The sequence below is a fragment of the Megalopta genalis genome, unplaced genomic scaffold (assembly GCF_051020955.1).
Source record: "Megalopta genalis isolate 19385.01 unplaced genomic scaffold, iyMegGena1_principal scaffold0300, whole genome shotgun sequence".
Lineage (NCBI taxonomy): Eukaryota > Metazoa > Arthropoda > Insecta > Hymenoptera > Halictidae > Megalopta > Megalopta genalis.
The window spans coordinates 235001-240000 of NW_027476369.1; the positions used below are offsets into that span (position 1 = coordinate 235001).

A 5000-nucleotide genomic window follows, 5' to 3' on the forward strand; every position below is an offset into this window, starting at 1 on the left:
CGGTGCGGTCGTCCTCTTCGGCCGCCATTCAACGCTCAGCTCAGAACTGGCACGGACTAGGGGAATCCGACTGTCTAATTAAAACAAAGCATTGCGATGGCCCCCACGGGTGTTGACGCAATGTGATTTCTGCCCAGTGCTCTGAATGTCAACGTGAAGAAATTCAAAAAAGCGCGGGTAAACGGCGGGAGTAACTATGACTCTCTTAAGGTAGCCAAATGCCTCGTCATCTAATTAGTGACGCGCATGAATGGATTAACGAGATTCCCATCTGTCCCTATCTACGACTCCGCTCTCAACCGCCGTGGTGAACGGACGTGCGACAAGTCGCTCCGAAGTTAATCCGCGTCGTTTCGTAAACGGTAGTTAAAAGTGACGAAAATCAAAAATTTTTTGTATCAACGTGCAGTGTTTTTTACCAACAACAACCTTGTGCAGTTCATTTGTTGATTGTTTTAACGTTAAAAAAGTTATAAGCATAAACATTTACTTTAAATTGTTCGCGTCCGTAAATTTTGACTACCTGCGCCGTCCCGGATTACAAGGGTCGCCGGCCAGGTAACGGTACCGCTTAACGGTAAAAGTAACGGTTTCTCGGCCTGTAGTACATTCCTCCGCGAAAACTCCTTAGCAACCGTCCCTAGTTACGCGCAAATTTCTTGATACGTACATTATTTTTCACGTGTGAGTTTCCAAAAATCCGAAGAAAAAATCCGTGTGCAACTCCTAGACGACCTGGACGCCAGCCCAGCAGCCAACCGCCAGCCGACAAACCCACCACCTCGCCAGCCGACCACAACAGACAGGATGGAAGCCGATACATCCGATACAGAGGGCTACATCAAAGTAAGTAAACGCAACAGAAAAAATAAACGTAGAATAGTCTCCGACGCAGAATTAGACTCTGACACCCCGCTAACCAACGTGCCCTCTCAAAAGCCCCCCAAAACCCGGAGAAAATCCGAAGCCCCTTCTCCGCCCCCGGTCACACCTGCCCCCAACAATCCGCAAAACAACAGCAGCAAGACGGCCGCCGTCACTCCCTCCCCCGATCTCACCGCGAACGAACTTCGCTTAAAATCCGAAAAGGTCTCAATGGCCTTATTGAACTTCTTAATGGACCAGGACAACGGTCTCTATCCCGAAGCATCGCAGTTTATCGCCAGTAAACTCGCGAAACTGCAAAGTATCCTTGGAGCGTCCCTCCTCCGCTGCAGTAACCTCGAGGGCCAAATCCACGCCATCACCTCCGAAAATAAAATGCAGCGCAAGACCCTCGAGACAGTCACTGAAAAGTGTCAAGTCTCGAAAGAACCCTCCCGACCCACCACCTACGCCGAAAGAGTCGGAGTCCGCTCCAAAACTGCGGCTCTTTCAAATTTAAAACAGAACCCTCCTAGCGCGATCACGATCCTTCCACAGGATCCCAAGGTCTTCGAATCCAGTGAGAAGACCAAGGAAGCAGTCCTGAAGCTCGTTTCCCCTTCCGAGAACAAATTGCAAATAAAGAGCATCAGGAGGATCCAGGGCAACGGGATCCTAGTCGAGTCCTCTAAAAATTCTGACCTAACCACCCTTCAAGGCAACGCGCAGTTGAAAGCTGCCGGCCTAATAGTAGGAGCCCCGCTAAAGAAAAATCCCAGAATAATATTGTACGACGTCCCGAAACTCGAGAGTGACGAAGCCACACTTAAGGCTATCGTCAACCAGAATCTCGACGGCCCCGAAAAATCTATTTCCCAACAGATCAAACTCGCATTTAAATCAGGCGACAAAAACAGAGATAGATGCAACTGGATTTTAGAAGTGTCTAAACAGGCCCGCGACATCCTCGTCAAGAAAGAGCGAGTCTACGTCGCATGGAATTGTTGCCGCGTCAACGATTACATCGCGGCGACCCGCTGTTACAAGTGCCACAGCTTCGGTCACACGACGAAATACTGCCGCGCCGAGAAAGACATTTGTGGTCATTGCGCCGAGCAAGACCACACTTTCAAAACATGCCCAAACAAGGCCAAACCGTCCTGCTGCCATAATTGCCAGAAAACCGGCAAACCCGCCACCCACTCTGTCACCCACAGCGAATGTCCGGCATACATCGCTGCTATAAATCAGGTCCTCGCTCGCACGGATTATGGTTTATAAACCTAACCACTCCCAATCCATGCCCACCCTTAAAATAGGCCAAGTATCCACTAGACGCAACACAAGTAGCACGCGAATCCTAAAAGTAGCACAAATAAACGCCGGAGGTTCTAAGACAGTAACTGACGAACTCAGACAGATAGCGACAAACAAAAAGATAGATATACTCTTGCTTCAGGAGCCCTACAGTAACGCGAACTCCATCCCAGGCTTCGGAATTACCACAAAAATCATAACCGACAAAAAACGCTTTTCAAAAATCTCTACCGCGGACAAAATTAAATCAGCAATAGTTATTTTCAACACCGAAATAGAAGCCCTCAAGATCGCACAAATAAGCAACACCCATTGCACATGCGTAGAAATCTGCACGAAAGACGACAGATTCTACATAATCAACGCGTATCTCCAATTTTGCGAAAACATAGACTCATACTTAGCCCACCTAGATAAAGCAATTACAACTCTCAAGGTGCATAAAATAATAATTAGCTTAGATTCAAACGCGAACTCCCCCCTCTGGTTCAGCAAACGCACAGATCCTCGAGGAGAGACAATGGAAGATTTCATCTCCCAACACAGACTCTTCGTAGTTAACAAGCCTTCCGCAACCTTCACATTCAACACACCTAGAGGAACTTCTAACATTGATCTCACTCTAGCGTGTGCAAACTCATTCGGCAAAATCAGGTGTTGGTCGGTACATGACAGTACGACCACGAGCGACCACAGTCTAATAACCTATTCCATCCAACTATTCCACACTTCTAGCCGACCAGTCAGAACCAATAGGTTCAACGTTAAAAAAGCAGACTGGGACAAATTTCACCACTGTCTCTCCAACAAAACTACAGACGACCCGCCCCCCTTAGAAACCTCAACTCCAGAATCACTCGCCGCGAAAATAGAAAATAAAATCATAACAGCAGCAGAACAATCCATCCCGCAAAAAACACGCTTCCCGAAATCCGTCCCTTGGTGGACTCCGCAACTAAGCAAACTTAGAAAAGAGGTCACTGAGGCAAGACGTATCTATCAAAGAACAAAAACGAAATCGGTAAGGCAATCCTTAGGAGAGTCTTATCGAACCCTCCGAAATAAATATATATCAAAAATTAGATCCGCGAAACTCAAAAGCTGGAGAAACTTCGTCTCCAAGGAAGGAAACGAAAACGCATGGGGTATAACATACAAAATAGCAAACAAAAAACTAAAAGCAGACAAAGTATGCGAAAGTATACAAATACAAGGTGAACAAACAATCACACTACGCGACACAATAGACAAACTCTTAGCCCACCTAGTTCCAGACGATAACACGACCAACGAAACAAACAGACAAATTAACATCCGACTGGAGACGTCGTCACCTCCAGCCACGGAAAATTCTCCCCCATTCTTAAAAACAGACATAGCCACAATAGTAAAATCCCTTAAACCGAATAAAGCCCCCGGACACGACCGACTAGAAAACGTAATCATTAAGCGGGCCTGGACTACCCTACATGGGGAAATCACAGAACTGTTTAATGATTGCCTAACCCACGGCGTATTCCCAAAACAATGGAAGCGTGCTCAGATTCGTGTGCTACTTAAAGGAAAAGAGAAAGAGGAGAGCGATCCTAAGTCCTATAGGCCGATCTCTCTCCTCCCAGTCCTCGGCAAAATTCTGGAAAAGCTTATGGCCAATAAGATCCACTGCCTTCTGCACAACCATGAGCTCACCTCTGATAGACAATTCGGATTCAAACCCGGAAGGTCAACAGAGGACGCCATGGTTGAATTAAGAAAACATGTAACTTACTCTCGGAACAAATATATGATAGGTCTGCTCTTCGACATCTCAGGAGCTTTCGATTCGGTATGGTGGCCCAGCATCCTCTGGAACCTAAAAAATAGAAATTGTCCGCAAAATATATACAAAGTTATTCAAAGTTACCTCTCTGACCGAACAGCAGAGATAGTCACCTCTAGCTTCATATCCCGCAAATCAGTAAACAAAGGTTGCCCTCAAGGTTCTATCCTGGGACCCATGTTCTGGAACTTAATATTCGACGAACTTCTAAATCGCCTAAATAGTCTAGGCCACAAAGTCATTGCTTACGCGGACGACCTAATAGTCCTCACTTCAGGAGACTCTAGATTACAGTTGGAAACAACTGCAAACTCCATCACAGCCACAATCTTAGAATGGTGTAGGGAACAAAAACTCCAAATTTCATCACAGAAATCAGAAATGATTCTGCTAAAAGGCTTTCTAGATATTAGAAGACCTCCCACAGTCAAGATCGGGAACAGCTCACTTAAAATGAAAAACTCCGTTAAATATCTCGGTGTCAAATTTGGCACAAGATTAAACATAACTCCTCACCTGCAACTAATATCAAATAAAAGCAAAATGATATTTCACGCTCTTGCTACAATTGCCAAAGCCAACTGGGGACTTAACCACAAGACCCTAGCTACTATTTACAACGGAGTCTTTGTTCCTATACTCACCTACGCCGCTGCTGCCTGGTCAGACAAGGTTAACAATTCACATCACATTAGACTCTTACACAAAACTCAAAGACATGCCCTTATCAGAGTTTCAAAATCATATAGAACAATCTCATACGATGCCCTAATGGTAATCACAGGCGCAATACCGATAGAACTACTCTTAGAGGAGAGAAGAGCAAAATACAATCTAAGCAGAAATCAAAATTTCAAAATCCGAAACTTAGAATTCACAACACTACAACCAACACCATCCATAGAAATAAAAAACAAACTGCAAAAAGACATCCGGGAGCAGACTCTCGATGCCTGGCAGGAAATTTGGACCAACTCAACAAAAGGCCAGATAACACATG

At 45.5% G+C, this 5000-nt stretch overlaps 1 pseudogene; it reads left to right on the forward strand.

The window, feature by feature from the left end:
• LOC143263056 (large subunit ribosomal RNA) overlaps positions 1-328 on the forward strand; it is a 3010-nt pseudogene extending 2682 nt beyond the window's left edge.
• The last annotated feature ends 4672 nt before the right edge of the window (positions 329-5000 follow it).